This window comes from Odocoileus virginianus, chromosome 21, assembly GCF_023699985.2.
Source record: "Odocoileus virginianus isolate 20LAN1187 ecotype Illinois chromosome 21, Ovbor_1.2, whole genome shotgun sequence".
NCBI lineage: Eukaryota > Metazoa > Chordata > Mammalia > Artiodactyla > Cervidae > Odocoileus > Odocoileus virginianus.
This window is the reverse complement of record NC_069694.1, coordinates 52,588,033-52,607,356: the sequence shown is the minus strand read 5'-3', so window position 1 is coordinate 52,607,356 and position 19,324 is coordinate 52,588,033. Positions and strand designations below refer to the sequence as shown.

Below are 19,324 nucleotides of genomic sequence, written 5' to 3'. Positions count from 1 at the left end.
CTGTGGTCCATGAGATCAAATTGGTTAGTTTTCTGTGACTGTGGTTTTCAGTCTGTCAGCCCTCTGATGCCCTCTCCCAGTGCCTACTGTCTTACTGGAATTTCTCTGACCTCGGACGTGAATAATATAAAGCTTATTCAAATCCAAATAAATAATAAAGGCAGCATTAGTATAAGAAATTAAATTAATGAAATATGGAATAAAAAATAATATTCTCAGACTCCCACATGTACAGTCAACTTATTTGTGACATAATCAATGCCATTGTGTCCTGCAAAAATGATGGTTCTTTCAATAATTAGTACACTGTCAATTGGATCCTTTGGGGTGAAAATTGGATTCCTAAATCACAATATTCATAAATGTCAATTTTAGTTAGATTGTGAAAGTAAATGTGACAGATAAAGCAATATACTTTCAGAATCAAACACATGAGAATATCTTTATGACAGATGGTAAGCAAAGATTTCTCAACTGGGGCATAGAAACCTTTAACCATAAAAGGTAAAATTATAATGCTGAGTATTAATGATAACATCTGGGCATCAAAATAAATCACTGATAAAGTGAAAAACTGACATTGAGTGAAGATCTTTGCAATTCTGGTATCTGACAAGGACTTATATCTGTAGTATACAAAGAACTCCTAAATATTAATAAGATAAAACTACCCTGTTCAGTAACCAAAAGAGGCTTAGAAACTTAAGTTACTTCACACAGAGAGGCTTTCTAAATACCTAAATGATGCATGAATAGGCATTGAATTTAATTAGGATATAAATGAAAAATACAATGAAATAGAGCTACACACTTGCCAGAATTACTTATAATACCAGGTGTTGCTGGGAATGTGGAATACCTTCAAATCTCAGATACTTGTGGGTGGACACTGAGAGAGAAAAAACAAATATAATCCAGCAATTCTACTTCTAGTTGTATTTTCAGCAGAAATTCATACATATATCGAACTAAAATCAGTTATTAGAAGGTTCAGAGCAACAGTATTCAGGACTGACAAAAGTAATGAGAATGAACAAACCGCTATTCCATAAGTGATGTGGATGTTACTTCCAAACATAATTTTAAAAGAAACCAGATATAAAGCACATGAACTGTTCAGTTATCATTTAGCTAAAGTCCTCAAATAGCAAATCAAATCTATGTTGTTTGAAGTCAGGATGGTGGTTTTCCTGAGAGAAGGACACAGAAAAGTTTCAAGATTTCTACTGTTCTATGGATGTTGACTTATTGATATGAGTGTGTGCTGTGTTCAGTTTGTGAAAATTTGACAAGCTGTATGCTTCTGGTTTCTGTAGTTTACTAGCATACAGAATTTACTTAAAACATATCACAATCAGTTAAAGGTGATTAAATAATAAAATGATGTTGTTTGGTTTCTATATGCGTTCTTAAATATAGCTACAAAATTTTTAGATTTACCAAGGTGTGTGTGTGTGTGTGTGTGTGTATGCATATATATTCCAATTCAAGAAAATAATTTAAGAAAAATATCTCCAGCTGTCTTAATCCAGATATTCTATAACATATTGTTTTACTACCAATCTGCTCATGATGTCATGTTGGCACATTTTTTCATTGCAGCTTCAATTTATTCTGCCAAGCTGCAAAATAAACAAACCAATGTCAAATAACCACAGCTCAGTGGGATTATATCTGAATCAGTTCAGTCACTCAGTCATGTCCGACTCTTTGTGACCCCATGAATTGCAGCATGCCAGGCCTCCCTGTCCATCCCCAACTCCCGGAGTTTATCCAAACTCATGTCCGTTGAGTCAGTGATGCCATCCAACCATCTCATCCTCTGTCGTCCCCTTCTCCTCCTGCCCTTAATCTTTCCCAGCATCAGGGTCTTTTCCAATGAGCCAGCTCTTCACATCAGGTGGCCAAAGTATTGGAGTTTCAGCTTCAACATCAGTCCTTCCAATGAACACCCAGGACTGATTTCCTTTAGGATGGACTGGGTGGATCTTCTTGCAGTCCAAGGGACTCTCAAGAATCTTCTCCAACACCACAGCTCAAAAGCATCACTTCTTCTGTGCTCAGCTTTGTTTATAGTCCAACTCTCACATCCATACATGACTACTGGAAAAACCATAGCCTTGACTAGATGGACCTTTGTTGACAAAGTAATGTCTCTGCTTTTTAATATGCTGTCTAGGTTGGTCATAGTTATTCTTCCAAGGAGCAAGTGTCATTTAATTTAATGGCTGCAGTCACCATCAGTGATTTTGGAGCCTAAGAAAATAATGTCTGTCAGTGTTTCCATTGTTTCCCCATCTATTTTTCATGAAATGATGGGACCAGATGACATGATCTTAGTTTTCTGAATGTTGAGTTATTAGTCACCTTTTTCACGCTCTTCTTTTACTTTCATTAAAGGGTCCTTAGTTCCTCTTTGCTTTCTGTCTTAAGGGTGTTTTCATCTGCATATCTGAGGTTACTGATATTTTCCCTGGTAATCTTGATTCCAGCTTATGCTTCATCCAGCTCAGAATTTTGCATGATGTATTCTCTATATAAGTTAAATAAGCAGGGTGACAATATAGTGTTTTCACCTACTCCTTTCCCAATTTGGAACCAGTCTGTTGTTCCATGTCCCGTTGTAACTATTGCTTCTTGACCTGCATGCATATTTCTCAGGAAGCGGGTCCTTTTGTGGTAATACATTTATATATTTATAAATACATATATAAGCCTACCTGTTATGAACCAATTCCTTAAAATCTCTCTCTCTCCCTCTGTCTCTCTCACTCTCTCATATTCCTCATGTATTTTATTAAGACATGGTGGCCCAGCCAAGTTGAGACATAAATTAGCCATCACATTGATGGAAACATTAACCATCAAAAGGGCAATGGCCGAAAGAGGCTGCTGAGTAGCCAACTCATAAGAAATTTTTGGGGATTATAAATATTTAAGTCTCTTGTTTTTGTCATGGATACCTTTCTCTACTTTTCCTATTTACATAAGAAAGGGCCACTTTTTTCACAAATATATTTGAGTGTGGTAAAAAATCTAATTAGAATGTATTATTTTTCTGTCATAGCAGACTGTGTGAAAGAGAAGAGTAACAGCTATAAAGTCCATTAAAATCCTCCATAACAATAGTAGATAAGTGGCCTTGACCAAGCAGCTGGAATATGTTTTCTAGGTTCTCATCTTTAGATATGGTGTCAGAAAGAGTTGGGCATGACTTAGCAACTGAACGGCAAGTGAATCACACATTTTATGAAGAAAATTATCTTTCCAAAAGTATTATTGAGAAAAACAGCATTCTAGTTTTTTTTTTCTTCAGATCTCATTAATGTCTGGTTTAAAGGAAGGCATTTGAATTTTCATTTCTAATTATTTATGTAACTGATGGTAAGATGACAATATATTATTTTGGTCAAAGTATATAATGAAAATTTAGTGTCACACAGACCTGTAGTTGGACAAATGCAGTTACTTTAATGACATTTTTCAATAATTGTGAATATTCAATATTCCATCAAAGCTTTACAAGTTCTAGTTTGATAAAAATTATTCATGATGTGAAAATAGAAACTGTGTCGAAAAAATCTTTCCACTCTGTTACAATAAACTTAATACAGCAATGATTTTGATATATTGTGCAGTTTGTTTTAAGTTTGGCTCAGTGGTTTATAAGATCTTCCAATTTTGGCACATGTCCTTAGGTAATACCAACATTCAGATTTGTTAATATTTCACCAGTCTCATCAGAAAAAGCAGTTAAGTGTTGGAAAGATGTCAAGTTTATAGCTGCAGATATGAGTTTTCTAAAAAAAGGATTATTTCATATCAAAGTTCTGTTCTTAGTAACAGTGTCATTTCATCCTTGTACAATGTTAATTAAAAGAATTACAATCTATCAAATAACCAAGTCTGTACCTATGTTCATCCATCAAATTTTTTTTCAAATAAAATTGGTTTTCTATAGCAACAACAAAAACAAATGCAAAACACACTCCCACAAACAGAAAAATCACACAGATGCTTTACTTAGAGAAAATCATTATATTTTCCAGAATTTGCAGAATTTCTTTATGTGTATTTATAATTTTGTTACACAGAATGTTAAAAAATTGTGTGCCTAATGATATTTAAGAAAATTTAATTTTACTGTTTAATCAAGGCAATTGTTACACAACCCTGCATTTAATACTTTATTGTAATTGCATGATGGTGAATAATGCAATTAATAAGTACAAATATAAACACAGGATAAAAAGGCAAATAGTCTCTTAGTATTGGTGTGCAAATTAGTTTGAATTTGAAGTCACCTGAAAATCTCAGAAATTCCTAGAATTCCACTAATACAGATGCACGTTGAGAATCCCTGCTGTAAAAGGTATTAGAAACTCAAAATGAAAGAAATATCATTCCCTGAAAACAGGATTGGAAGAGAGAAAAATAAAAATTTTATTTATTCAAATGCTTATCCTCAGGGCTCTTTTTTTTTTCTTTTAGTAGCTATTGTTTTACTCTAGCAGAGATACTTAATCTCAGAAGGCAGTTGATGTGACAAAAACAAATAATTTAGAATTGGCTGACAAGTTGACAGAAAGGAAAAACTTATTGCAGCTAGAATTTGACTTCTAGACTTGATTAGACTTACAATGCTTTGGCAAAAATATTAGATAACATTTTTACTGTTAATTACCCTGTGCTTACTGAGATATAGCTGGAGGGAAAGTATCCAGAGAGTTAGGAGTATATGTTTGCTTCTTGCTGCTTTAGCAAAATAGCAAAAGAAAGACATGAACTCAGGTAAAAAGTTGCTAGTTAGTAAGCAGTAATAGAAGGAAAAGAATTTAGAGATTTGGGGAACCACAGTATGAGGAAACCAAATGTACCTATTTCCAAAGGAGCAGGACATTTGGCTATTCAAAAAGATATCCCTTAAGACTTGTTAAGACTACTAAACCATGCAATAAAGGGGGGTGGGGTGACCCCAGTGCAAGTATCAAATAAAGATGCACCTTTCTACAGGCAGTTTATTGTTTTACGTGGCACAGGGTAGCTTCCTCTTAAATGAGAGAGAAGGATATTTGTGCAGAGTGCAAACCAAAAACTACAGTAGGGCTGAGCACTGCACGCACTACTCACACACAGTGCTGAGTTAATGCCAACAGAGTGGAAGCCCATGAGGTTACAATAATGTGAGCTTGAGCATAAAGCGAAAACAATGCCCAGCTGTGGATGTGACTGCTGATGGAAGTAAAGTCAGATGGTGTAGAGCGATTTTGCATAGGAACATAGAATGTCAGGCACATGAATCAAGGTAAATTATAAGTGGTCAAACAGGATATGGCAAGAATAAACATTGACATTTTAGGAATCAGTGTGTTAAAGTAGACTGGACTGGGTGAATTTAATTCAGATGACCATTAAATCTAATAATGTGAGCAAGAATCCCTTAGAAGAGGTGGAGTAGCTCTCATAGTCAACAAAAAGAGTCCTAAATGTAGTACTTGGGTACAATCTCAAAAATGACAGAATGAACTCTGTTCCTTTACAAGGCAAACCATTCAATATCACAGTAATCCAAGCCTGTGCCCCAACCACTAATGCTGAAGAAGCTGAATGGTTCTATGAAGATCTCCAATACCTTCTAGAACTAACCTCAAAAAAAAAAAAAAAAAAGAAAGAAAAAGTCCTTTTCATCACAGGGGACTGGAATGCAAAAGTAGGAAGGCAAGAGATACCTTGAGTAACTGCCAAATTTGGCCTTAGAGTACAAAATGAAGCAGGGCAAAGGCTAACAGAGTCTTGCCAAGAGAATGCACTGGTCACAGCAAACACCCTCTTCCAACAACACAAGAGACGACTCTACACATGGACATCACCAGATGGTCAGCACCGAAATCAGATTGATTATATTCTTTGCAGCCAAAGATGGAGAAGTTCTATACAGTTAGTAAAAACAAGACCAGGAACAGACTGTGGATCAGATCATGAGCTCTTTATTGTCAAATTCAGACTTAAATTGAAGAAACTGGGGAAAAGCACTAGACCATTCAGGTATGACCAAGATCAAATCCCTTATGACTACAGAGTGGAAGTGAGAATAGATTCAACGGATTATATCTGATTGACAGAGTGCCTGAAGAATTATAGACAGAAGTTCATGACAGTGTATAAGAGGCAGTGATCAAGACCATCCCTAAGAAAAAGAAATGCAAAAAGGCAAATGGTTGTCTGAGGAAGCCTTACAAATAGCTGAGAAAACAAGAGAAGCTAAAGGCAAAGGAGAAAAGGAAAGATATACTCATTTGAATGCAGAGTTCCAAAGAATATGAAGGAGAGATAAAAAAGCCTTCCTCAGTGATCAATGCAGGGAAAGTGAGGAAAACAATAGAATGGGAAAGACTAGAAATCTGTCATGAAAATTAAGGATGCCAAGGGAACATTTCATGCAAAGATGGGCCAAATAAAGGACAGAAATGGTATGAACCCAACAGAAGCAGAAAATATTAAGAAGTGGCAAGGATACACAGAAGAACCATACAAAAAAGATCTTCATAAAAAAGATAACCACAATGGCATGCTCACTCACCTAGAGCCACACATCCTGGAGTATGGAGTCAGGTGGGCCTTAGGAACAAAACTAGTGGAGGTGATAAAATTCCAGTTCAACTATTTCAAATCATAAAAGACGATGCTGTTACAATGCTGAACTCAATTTGCTAGAAGATATGGAAAACTTAGCAGTGGCCACAGGACTGAGGCCAGTTTTAATTCCAGTCCCAAAGAAGGGCAATGGCAAAGAATTTTCAAACTACCACACAATTGCACTCATCTCACACGCTGGTAAAGTAATGCTCAAAATTCTCCAAACCAGGCTCCAACTGGACCTGAACCAAGAACTTCAAGAGTACATGAACCATGAACTTCCAGATGTTCTGTCTTGGTTTAGAAAAGGAAGAGGAACCAGAGATCAAATTGCCAACATCCTCTGAATCATAGAAAAAGCAATAGGATTCCAGTAAAACATCTAATGCTTTATTGATTACACCAAAGGCTTTGACTACTGATTATGCTAAAGCCTTTGACTATGCAGCAAACTGTGGAAAATTCTTCAAGTGATGGGAATACCAGACCACCTTCCCTGCCTCCTGAGAAATCTGTATGCAGGTCAAGAAGCAACTGTTAGAACCAGACATGGAACAACAGACTGGTTCCAAATTGGGAAAGAAGTGTGTCAAATTGGGAAAGTAGGTGTCCAACACCTACTGCAAAATGTGTAATGGCAGACAGTAGACATGGATGGTTACATATTATTTATCCTCACACAGGGAAAAAGCACAGTTCATAAAAAAGGAGTATGGCTTTTTATTGTCACCCTGCTTATTTAACTTATATGCAGAGTACATCATGTGGAATGCTGGGCTGGATGAAGCAGAAGCTGGAATCAAGATTGCCAGAAGAAATATCAATAACCTCAGATAGGCAGATGACACCACCCTTATGGCAGAAGTGAAGAGGAACTGAAGAGCCTCTTAATGAAAGTGAAAGAGGAGAGTGAAAACACTGGTTTAAAACTTAACATTCAAAAAATTAAGATCTTGGCCTCTGGCCTCATCACTTCATGGGAAATAGATCAGGAAACAGTGGAAACAGTGGCTGATTTTATTTTTCTGGGCTCCAAAATCACTGAGATGGTGATTGCAGCCATGAAATTAAAAGACACTTGCTCCTTGGAAGATAAGCTATGAATAACCTAGACAGTATATTAAAATGCAGAGACATTTCTTTGCTAACAAAGGTCTGTCTAGTCAAAGCTATGTTATTTCCATTAGTCATGTATGGATGTGAGTTTTTGGACTATAAAGAAGGTAGAGTGCCAAAGAATTGATGCTTTCAAACTGTGGTGTTTGAGAGGACTCCTGAGAGTCTCTTAGACTGCAAGATCAACCAATCAATCCTAAAAGAAATCAGTCCTGAATATTCATTGGAAGGACTGATATTGAAGTTGAAGCTCCAAGACTTTGTCCACCTGATGCGAAGAACTGACTCATTTGAAAGAATCCTGATGCTTGGATAGTTTGAAGGCAGGAGAAGCAGACAACAGATGTTGAGATGGTTGGATGGCATCACTGACTCTTGGGACATGAGTTTGAGCAAGATCTGAGAGTTGATAATGGACAGGGAAACGTGGAGTGCTGCAGTCCATGGCATCACAGAGTCAGACATGGCTGAGTGACTGAACTGAACTGAGCTAGCTCATAGTGCTGAGTAAAAGACAATAAATTAGAAGCCTGTGAAGCTTTGGATATTGTATGTGAGAGAGATAATAAGCCTGGTCTTCATAGCGCACCATAAACACCACAAGGCAAAGTGTATTTTCCAACACCTACTGCAAAATATGTAATGGCAGACAGTAGACATAGATGGTTATGTGTTACTTATCCTCACATAGGGCAAAAACACAGTTCATAAAATATAAAGGATGTTATATAGTCTGAGTGTTTGTGTCTCCCCCAATTCATGTGTTCAAGTTTTAACCTCCAATGTGATGGTATTAGTAGGTGGGGCTTTTGGGAGGTCATCGGTTCATGAGTGTGGGCCCCTCATGAGAGTGATTAGTGCTCTTATAAATAGCGACCCCAAAGAGCTGTCTTGTCTTTTCCACTTCCTTAGGACACAGAGAGAAGATGGCCATCCATAAACGAGAAGCAGGTCCTCAACACTTTGTAGCCTCCTGAGTTGTGAGTAATAAATGTTAATTGTTTAAACCACCCATTCTGTAGCATTTTATTGTAGAAGTTCTAATGTACTATGATGGGTAATGAAATTATTCCAGACAGAAGCACTAGGGGTGACTAGATTGTCTAAGGAAAGAGTTTATCTCACTGCTATGGTCAGAAGTTTCATAAATCCTGCCAAGATAGATTTAAAAATTACTATCAATAATTGTTTTCCAGTCTCCCCATTTTTATTGTTTTTACTAAAGTATTTGCACACTATTGGTATAAATAACCTGTTTTGGGCTACTATACATTGAAAGTGTGCTGAACTTTGGTTGAGTGGGTGGTCATGAGAAGTTACATCTAAATTGATAGAGGATTGCACATCGTCTAGATATTTGAAATTTCAAGTGAATGTAGTAAATATATGAGATTTTATTTTCTTACTTTAGGAGGGAATAAACATATTCTGTGCATAGGTAGAAATATCGTCAGAGGGGGCCAAATATTAGGAGACCATTACACACACATGCATTTTGTTTGTCTCTTCTTTGGAATTTTAGTTGTGGGGTCACAAAGCTTTCTGGGAACACTTTGTCATCTACTTTCTGTTATACTTGTCCACTGGTTTATGACCAGAAGTAATGTGTGCTAGTGATGCCTCAGAATCCTAAATTACTGATTTACTCCCCTCTTTTTCCCCATCCAACCAGCAGAATTCTAAAAAACCAGCCTGAAAACTAAATGACCTAGAGGATGATGCAGCCTTGCAGTAGAAGAAAATTGGGCTCTTAAAGAGTTTATTTAGAGTAGACATGTGTATAGACCTGGATAATCCATGTAGCCAGCTTCATGGAGGTTAACAGTTTCCATCAGCAAGCAGGTGGATCTGTGGCAGCCTTGGGCGTCCCTGGTAGCTACTCTGCCAGTAGCTCAGCGGGTGAAGCGTCCACTCGCAATACGGGAGGCCTGGTGTTGATCCCCAGGCTGGGAAGATCCCCTGCAGAAGAACATGGCTATGCACTGCAGTATCATGGCCTGAGAACTGGATGATAGTCCGTGGGGTTTGCAAATATTCGGATACCACTGAGCAACTTCCACTTCACTTGTTACAGTAACTCAGCTTTTGTTTCAACTACTTAAGTGTGGTATAAATATAACATATGAGAACACAGAATCTAGAGTCATGGAAAATATAAAATTCATGACTCAGCAAATTTGAGGAAATCTTTGAAAAGCTTAAGGCTTCAAAACTATAAAATCCAAGGTTAATGTTGGGCCATACCTCTATATAAAGAGTGAGAATTTCCTAGTGATAAATGTCTCTCAAAAGTGAAATGCCATATTATCTTTTTTCTTCCTGTTTCAAATATGGAATGGAATTGGATGAGAAAGAGAGATTAAGTTAGGTCAAACAGCAGAGTGAAATCCAAGAATAAAATGTAAGTCAGTGATACCAATGCTGTGAGTTGTTTGGTAACATAAATCATTAACATACAAGTTGAAACTTCTCTTAAAAGTATACTAAAATTCAGTGTTAAATTCAAATGCTGAGTTTACTGACACTGCATATCAGTCATATATGTATATCACTCTTAACAAGATTTCTAAAACATAGTAAAAATATAGTACTGCCAAAGATATTTTTAGATATATGCTTGTGAGTGTCGCTTACTCAACAGAAAATTTTGAGCTGAAGATTTTATTGAAGTTAACTGAGGAAAGCTGATTTTTCCTCATGCTTCTTTACATGTTAAAAAAACAAAAGGACTCAAAAACCTCACTACTCTGTTGCTGGTATGATGACTTCATAACTTCAATAATTTTTTCTCTCTCTGTGTTTAAGTCTTCTGAAAAATTATGTGTAATCTTTAGTCAAGAAAAGGTGGGGAAATAAATAGAGAACCTGTAGCAGAATGTTATATTGTTGCATAAAGTTTGCTTGCTGAGTCTATTATTGAGTAACAAGGTCCTATCTAGATTTTATACTAAATGCAAGATCTGGATCAGATCTTCCTACTAAGAACTAAAGCAGTGATTGCTTGGCTGGGAAGATTATAGTTCTTATTTTTATTTTTTTTAATGAGAGAAGACAATATTGATAAGAAAAATGTAATCGAGGATGAAGTGATAGGGTACATAAAACAAAAGGAAGGCTGAAGTTGACAGATATATTCAAAAAGAATGTGAAAGAACTTTGGGTATTCTTACCACTGAAAGTCAGGAAGGAAATGAAGACAACTTAAATCCTCACAGTACAATTTCCATTTTAAAAGATTTTTAAAGCATTGAATCTTCTTGTCTAGTACATAGAAAAAATTCCTCAAGTAAAACCCTATATAAAATGTATTGTGATAGAAAATGTTGGTATATGATGTTGTGACAGTCCTGTAAATCCTCAAAAATACAAATAGGAAAGGATTATTTTTTATTTGCTTTTAGAGTGCATTTGATGTACATTACTGTGTATGAGATATGTACAGATTGTCTTAATATTTTTTAGGGTCTTTTAGTTGCTTAGTAACAGGAATGGAAAGAGTGGTAAAAATAGGTCACTAGTAAGTGAGGGATATTCTTATTTTTTTAATGTCAGGAAATATTGTTTGAAAGTAATAATAGATATAAATAATGGATATGTTGTGTATTACTCTGAGACAGTCAAAGCTCTGTGTGCATTACCATTTTTTTTTTCTGTCATTCTTCCCCCTTCTAGGGAGATGTTAAACATAAAGTAAACCATTTCTCTTATTTGTCCATAAATGTTAACAATTTTTCTTAATAGCCTATGAGGACTTCAAATTATATATGAAATGAAGTAGCGCTCATTGCACATTTAGAGGTACTGTCAATGTTTAATGCAACAGTAATCACTATTCTGGGACTTCGGAACACAAATGAGTCATACTTTTTCTGCAAACAAAATTAAATATAAAAGTTTTGTTTTTCTCTTAATGGTAAATGTAAGTATCTGGGACATCTAATTTAGACTGATTTAGGTAATCACTTTGCAGGTGTGCTACATTAATTATAACCACATGAGTTTACTGATATTCTAATTATGTGTTTGTTTGCATAAAGTGATTTAGCCTGAAACTGATGAGGATTACTTTTCTTAGATTTTTAGAAGACACAGAAGCACTATAATGTTCATTTTCTATGCTGAAAAAGCATGACATTGGGTTCTGTTTCCAGATATTCAGAATAATTATTATTAACTGTGAACAAAGTACATTTTTAAAAATTTAAGTATCCAGAGGAACTGGAAAGCAACCAAAATGGAAACTAAATGAAACCCTAGGAATGAATATGTGGTTTAAAAAGGTTACTGTATAATAGAACATTTGCATTTCTACGGCTTTATACATAAATGCACACTGAAGTTTGTACATTAGAGAGCAAGCAGAAATCCAGCAGAAAGCCATGGCGTTGCTGCTTGCAAAGTCAAGAGCTTGCATAGCTGTTGTTAAAACATGGGATGGATTCTAGTAAGGAGAGGAACATGAAAGTGGGAAGTCCCACATGGGTGGGAGCGACATCAGGCTTCAAAAGAAAAGGAATAACTGAAAGATTGAAAAACCTAAGCAAAGAGTTCAGCTGCCTTCCATTACAGGGAGACAGCATTTGGAGCTTAAGTTCACTATAGATAAATACTACATAGACCAACATCACTCATATGCAGAAGAAATTAACACAATCAAAAATTTTTAAAAATTTTCCATTTGCAATATCTAGTCTAAAAATGAACAAGAAGCAAAAATATTAGGCATGAGAAGAAATTTTACACTATGCTTAAGGAAAAAAGCAGTCAATAAAAGTTGGCAAAAGAATTGCAATTTGCAGTTAAGAAATTAAAGAAAATATGGATATAAAAATTAACAGGTAGGTAACTACAGTGTCTAAGGAGGCCTTACAAATAGCTGTTAAAAAGAAGAGAAGCAAAAAGCAAAGAAAAAAAGGAAAGATATTCCCATTTGAATGCACAGTTCCAAAGAATAGCAAGGAGAGATAAGAAAGCCTTCCTCAGGATCAATGCAAAGAAATAAAGGAAAACAACAGAATGGGAAAGACTAGAGATCTCTTCAAGAAAATTAGAGATACCAAGGGAACATTTCATGTAAAGATGGGCTGAATAAAGGACAGAAATGGTATGGACCTAACAGAAGTAGAAGATATTAAGAAGAGGTGGCAAGAATACACAGAAGAACTGTATAAAAAAGATCTTCATGACCCAGATAATCACAATGGTGTGATCACTCACCTAGAGCCAGACATCCTGGAATGTGAAGTCAAGTGGGCCTTAGAAAGCATCACTATGAACAAAGCTAGTGGAGGTGATGGAATTCCAGTTGAGCTATTTCAAATCCTAAAAGATGATGCTGTGAAAGTGCTGCACTCAATATGCCAGCAAATTTGGAAACTCAGCAGTGGCCCCCAGGACTGGAAAAGGTCAGTTTTCATTCCAATCCCAAAGAAAGGCAATGCCAAAGACTGCTCAAAGTACTGCACAATTGCACTCAATTCACATGCTAGTAAAGTAATGCTCAAAATTCTCCAAGCCAGGCTTCAGCAATATCTGAACTGTGCATGTCCAGATGTTCAAGCTGGTTTTAGAAAAGGCAGAGGAACCAGAGATCAAATTGCCAACATCCACTGGATCATTGAAAAAGCAAGAGAGTTCCAGGAAAACATCTATTTCTGCTTTATTGACTATGCCAAAGCCTTTGACTATGTGGATCACAATAAATGTGGAAAATTCTGAAAGAGATGGGCATACCAGACCACCTGACCTGCCTCTTGAAATACTTATGTGCAGGTCAGGAAGCAACAGTTAGAACTGGATGTGGAACAACAGACTGGTTCCAAATAGGAAAAGGAGTACGTCGAGGTTGTATACTGTCACCCTGCTTATTTAACTTATATTCAGAGTACATCATGAGAAACACTGGGCTGGAAGAAGCACAAGCTGGAATCAAGATTGCCAGGAGAAATATCAATAACATCAGATATGCAGATGACACCACCCTTATGGCAGGAAGTAAAGAGGAACTAAAAAGTCTTTTGATGAAAGTGAAGGAGGAGAGTGAAAAAGTTGGCTTAAAGCTCAGCATTCAGAAAACTAAGATCTTGGCATCTGTTCTCATCACTTCATGGCAAATAGATAGGGAAACATTGGAAACAGTGTCAGATTTTATTTTGGGGGGTTCCAAAATCACTTCAGATGGTGATTGCAGCCATGAAATTAAAAGATGCTTACTCCTTGGAAGAAAAGTTATGACCAAACTAGATAGCATATTAAAAAGCAGAGACATTACTTTGCCAACAAAGGTTCGTCTAGTCAAGGCTATGGTTTTTCCAGTGGTCATGTATGGATGTGAGAGTTGAACTGTGAAGAAAGCTGAGTGCAGAAGAATAGATGCTTTTGAACTGTGGTGTTGGAGAAGACTCTTGAGAGTCTGTTGGACTGCAAGGAGATCCAACCAGTCCATCCTAAAGGAAATCAGTCCTGGGTGTTCATTGGAAGGACTGATGCTGAAGCTGAAACTCCAATACTTTGGCCACCTCATGCGAAGAGTTGATTCATTGGAAAAGACCCTGATGCTGGGAGGGATTGGAGGCAGGAGGAGAAGGGGACGACAGAGAATGAGATGGCTGGATGGCCTCACCCACTCGATGGACATGACTTTGAGTTGGTGATGTACAGGGAAGCCTGGCATGCTGCAATTCATGGGGTCGCAAAGAGTCGGACATGACTGAGCGACTGAACTGAACTACAGTATAAAGATAGAAACTGTTTTTAAAGATATGTAAGTTATAGAAAAAATGTACAGTATCTGTAAAAAAAAATCTAATGAATAGAATTAGCAGTAGATTGGACGTAGCAGAAAAGTGGATAATTGAAATTGAAGATAGTCTATAGATACAGAATATGCATGAAGACTTAAAACATTAAGAAAAGAACATCACTAAAATGTGAAACAGTAACAATCATTTAGCATATGTGTCATTGGAATTTCAGAGGCAATTGGAAAAAAAATAAGGGATTTTTTTTTTAAAGACTAGAAAACTCCCAAATTTTATGAAACACAGAGTTTTCATATATATAAGGAGTTTATTAACCCAAGCCAAGGAGTTTTATCTTATTCAAAAATAGTAAGATAAATAGGTACAACATAGAAAACTAATTTAAAAAAATGGAGAAAATTTGGAAAATAGTCGAACACAAACATCATATAATATATAAAGTAATTATGATACAAAGGAGGGCTCGATCACCTTATATAAAAAATTGTAATACAGAAGCCAAATGGAATTTCTTTAAAATTCCTAAAGAAAAACTTGTAAAAATATATTTTGTTTCCATTAAAAAACCATCAACATATAATTGACATGATGTGATTTTTTTATAATAACATAAAAGAGAGTTAGTCAACACCAAGTACAGTGGCTCAGATGGTAGAGGATCTGCCTGGAATGCAGGAGACCTGGATTCGATCCCTGGGTCTGGAAGATCCCCTGAAGAAGGGAAAGGCAACCCACTCCAATATTCCTTCCTGGAGAATTCCATGGACAGAGCAGCTTGGTAGACTACAGTTCTGGCGTTACAGACAGTCAAACAAGACTGAGTGATTAACTCTTTCACTTTTAAGAACTGGTTCAGTTCAGTTCAGTTCATTTTAGTCGCTCAGTCGTGCCAGACTCTCTGCGACCCCATGGACTGCAGCACTCCAGGCCTCCCTGTCCATCACAAACTCCTAGAGTTTACTCAAACTCATGTCCATTGAGTTGGTGATGTCATCCAGTCATCTCATCCTCTGTCATCCCCTTCTTCTCCTGCCCTCAATCCCTCCCAGCACGAAGGTCTTTTCAGATGAGCCATTTCTTCATATCAGGTGGCCAAAGTATTGGAGTTTCAGCTTCAGCCTCGGTCCTTCCAATGAATATTCAGAACTGTTCCTATAGGATGGACTGGTTAGATCTCCTTGCAGTCCAAGGGATTCTCATGAGTCTTCTCCAACATCACAGTTCAAAAGCATCGATTTTTCTACGCTCAGCTTTCTTTATAGTCCAATTCCCACATCCATACATGACTACTGGAAAAACCATAGCTTTGACTACCTGAACCATTGACAAAGTAATGTCTCTGCTTTTTAATATGCTGTCTAAGTTGGTCATAGTGTTTCTTCCAAGGAGCAAGTGGCTTCTAATTTCATGGCAGCACTCACCATCTGCAGTGATTTTGGAACCCCAAAAAATAAAGTCATCAGTGTTTCCATTGTCCCCCATTTATTTGCTATGAAGTGATGGGACCAGTGGCCATGATTTTAGTTTTCTGAATGTTGAGTTTTAAGACAACTTTTTCACTGTCCTCTTTCACTTCCACCAAGAGGTTCTTTAGTTTTTCTTCACTTTCTGCCATAATGGTGGTGTTATCTGCATATCTGAGGTTATTGATATATCATCTGGCAATCTTGATTCCAGCTTGTGCTTCATCCAGCCCAGCATTTCTCATGATGTACTCTGCATATAAGTTAAATAAGCAGGGTGACAATGTACAGCTTTAATGTACTCCTTTTCCTGTTTGGAACCAGTCTGTTGTTCCATGTCCAGTTCTAACTGTTGCTTCCTGACCTGCATACAGGTTTCTCATAAGGCAGTTCAGGTGGTCTGGTATTCCCATCTCTTTCAGAATTCCCACAGTTTGTTGTGATCCACACAGTCAAAGGCTGTGGCATAGTCAATGAAGCAGAAGTAGATGTTTTTCTGGAACCCTCTTGCTTTTTCGATGATCCAGTGGATGTTGGCAATTTGATCTCTGTTTCCTCTGCTTTTTGTAAATCCAGCTTGAATATCTGGAAGTTCATGGTTCACGTCCTGTTGAAGCCTGTCTTGGAGAATTTTGAGCATTAACTTTTCTAGCGTGTAGGATGAGTGCAGTTGTGTGGTAGTTTGAGCATTCTTTGGCATATCCTTTCTTTGGGATTGGGGTGAAAACTGACCTTTTCCAGTCCTATGGCCACTGCTGAGTTTTCCAAATTTGCTGGCATATTGAGTGCAGCACTTTCACAGCATCATGGATAAATCGTTCTGAACTTAAATGTGAGTTAGTACATTTAAACACATTTAAAAATGTTATTTCTCCTTCACATTCTTTAGTATTGTTACTATTCAATTTTTTCAATAGAAATTTTCACCTTCAGAAGCATTATATATTTTAGTCATTCATTAGGTTTATTAGATCTCTACTAATGGCTCCTGCATATAGAATTTTTGTTTGTTTGTTCACTGATGTACTATAAATATCTATAATAGAGCATGACTCATTCAGTACCGAGGAAATATTTGTTCAATAAATGGAAATGAAAAAGGAGAAAAAACAGCAACAAGTTATAGTAAAACTCAAAGAGTTAAGGAGCAGAACAGATAAAAAAAAATCAAATCATCCACTGATTTTCTGAATTTCTTAGTCTGCAACTTATCAAATTCATTAATTTTCTATAAACATTTTGTAATTGGCCTTGATAAGTGTTTAAAAGTGAAAAAAATTTATATGCTGATGATGAGGTATGGAAGTTATTTTTCATGTTATTTTCAAATATTCAATTAAATTTTAATCTTCCATTCATTTATTTTATTCATTAATTAATATTTGTTAATATAAATAACAAAATCAAATACACTATACTAGTATTATTTGTGAAACATTTTCTTCCTTATAAAACTGCTGTTGTAACATTGTTATTTTAATAATTTATATATTACACATTTTAGATTTGCTTTAGTCTGAATATTATTAAGCCAGATATTTGCTTATCTTTCTTGAGATGGCAATACAAGTTAGGTTACTTTGATAAGTTCACGGTTTCCATTTATTTGATGATTTGAAACAATTCTCTGCAAAAAATAAGGTTTCTATTTATTTTGATATCAGCATATATCATTTGGGGCTGGACGTACTTGGAGTCCAGCTCAACCACTGCTCTTCACTTTGCTTAATACTTGGCTTCATGGCCTGTGTTCTATATCTTACTGTTTAATAAGTTATTTTTCTATTCCTTGGGAACATGTGGTATTCTTTCTTTTCATGTTCTAGAATGTATTCATTCGTTTGAGTAATAGCTTTTGTAGGTTTAGAATAATTTCAGTTCTGAAGTTTATTTTAATTTTGATAGCAGTAATTTGGAAATAATGCTTAATTATAGTAAATATGCTTCTGCAAGTGACGTTCCATTCTGGTAGTGGAAAATACAGGATATCAGGAAATATAATTTCCTACAGTGATACCTGTTAAAGATAAAATGTGATGACATACTGTCTCCTGTAAATTTTTTGATTAGTACAAAATTTACCAGTAATACATATCAAATACTCTTTTTAAAGGCTTAGCCATATATCTTCTGTTTTGTTTTACTGATATAAAATTTTAATCATATCTTCGATGTAGCAAATAGTGCACATAATCTTGAAACACTACTTAATATGTTTCAATGATTATACACAGTTTTACTCTTAATTTTACACATGTTCATCAATGTAAATAACAATTTTAGAAATGATCATACCATTTAATTAATAATTAACTAACATTTTTTGAGTATCTGGGATACTGAACACAAAGCATTAAGTATATGTATAATAGAAAATAAATAAGACTGTTACCATCAGTTGTATTATATTCTACCTGAAAACAGAACTCATATAGCATTTAATTGCTATAGCATTTAAAGTTATAAATCACAAAAATATACAAAGGACAGAAATACAGTTGTGCAGCAGATGTTTGAAAAAGCCTTGGAGAATGAGAGACTTTATTAGATTTTGAAGGCTATTTCAGACTGAAATATAAAATGAAAATTTTGAAAGCAAGAAGGATGTTTGTATTTAATTCATAGTAAATTCCAGTTGTTGATTGGGTGTCCTACTAGAAATGTTTACTTTGGAGTTGTAGTCTTGATAGCAATGACACTATAGAGATAAATATATATAAACATATATTCTTGTGATATAGGAGAGTGTCTTATTTGTGATATGGTATTGCATACTTAAAGAATCATAATTGATTTGTAAATTTATCTAATTTGTATTCCTCTCCCTTTCCATTGGTTCTTCGATTATTTATTTATTTATTTTCAAATAAAATGATATAATAACTTTTTAAAATCTTGATTAATTTTTGCAATTAATTTTAGGAAATATTGATATGTATATTGGACCACAATTAAATTTATTATGAAACAAAACACTAAGCATGTGTGGCTTCAGAATGTAAAGATACTTTTTAAAAATATCTTAGTTATTTATAAAATCTGTGATTTTATATTTATTTTTGCAAAATTACAATTAATCTGTGCAATGTGCATTTATGATTGTATACTTTCTATTATGCTTACCACTTGTTCAGGGTTTTTAAAATTTAGGTAATACATTTTAAAACACTTTTAAGAGAGGAAACAATAGAAATATGATTTGAAAAACTCATGCCAAAAAAGACGAATGATTCCCTTAAGTACTTTAAATACTTAAAACTTTTGCATTTTTTCCCTATCACCATGGTTGATACATAATTTTAATGTTGAAAAATCATCATATTCACTAGAGAATACCTTTAAAAGTTT

General features: G+C 35.4%; 1 long non-coding RNA gene across 1 annotated transcript in view; it reads left to right on the top strand.

The window, feature by feature from the left end:
* The window catches only part of LOC110135495 (uncharacterized), a 57,424-nt gene extending 47,303 nt beyond the window's left edge, over positions 1 to 10,121 (top strand). The window contains exons 2-3 of the long non-coding RNA XR_011482582.1: positions 8,665 to 8,732; positions 9,428 to 10,121. This is a non-coding gene — a long non-coding RNA (uncharacterized lncRNA). The remainder of the gene's footprint in view (positions 1 to 8,664; positions 8,733 to 9,427) is intronic.
* The last annotated feature ends 9,203 nt before the right edge of the window (positions 10,122 to 19,324 follow it).